The following is a 272-nucleotide window of genomic DNA, read 5'->3' on the forward strand; positions in this document are numbered from 1 at the left end:
CAGCAAAAAAAGCCATTACACACCACAGAAAGGCACCACTTGACACGAGCAGCCCTCTAGGAAGTCAGTCAAAACACATTTTGTTCAAAAAAACCTTAAAACAAATACCTATGTCCTGTTGAAAGCCTGAAAACACCGTTTAACCTGTGATTTGTACAACACACTCTATTCCTGTTTAGAACAGACTATTAGGTGAAGAGCCTTTTTACAATATTTCTTTTATTTATGAATAGTAAAAAAAAAAAAAAATTGGTTTTCTCTGAAAGACAACA

The sequence above is a fragment of the Antrostomus carolinensis genome, unplaced genomic scaffold (assembly GCF_000700745.2).
Source record: "Antrostomus carolinensis isolate BGI_N321 unplaced genomic scaffold, ASM70074v2 scaffold8907, whole genome shotgun sequence".
Taxonomy (NCBI): Eukaryota; Metazoa; Chordata; class Aves; order Caprimulgiformes; family Caprimulgidae; genus Antrostomus; species Antrostomus carolinensis.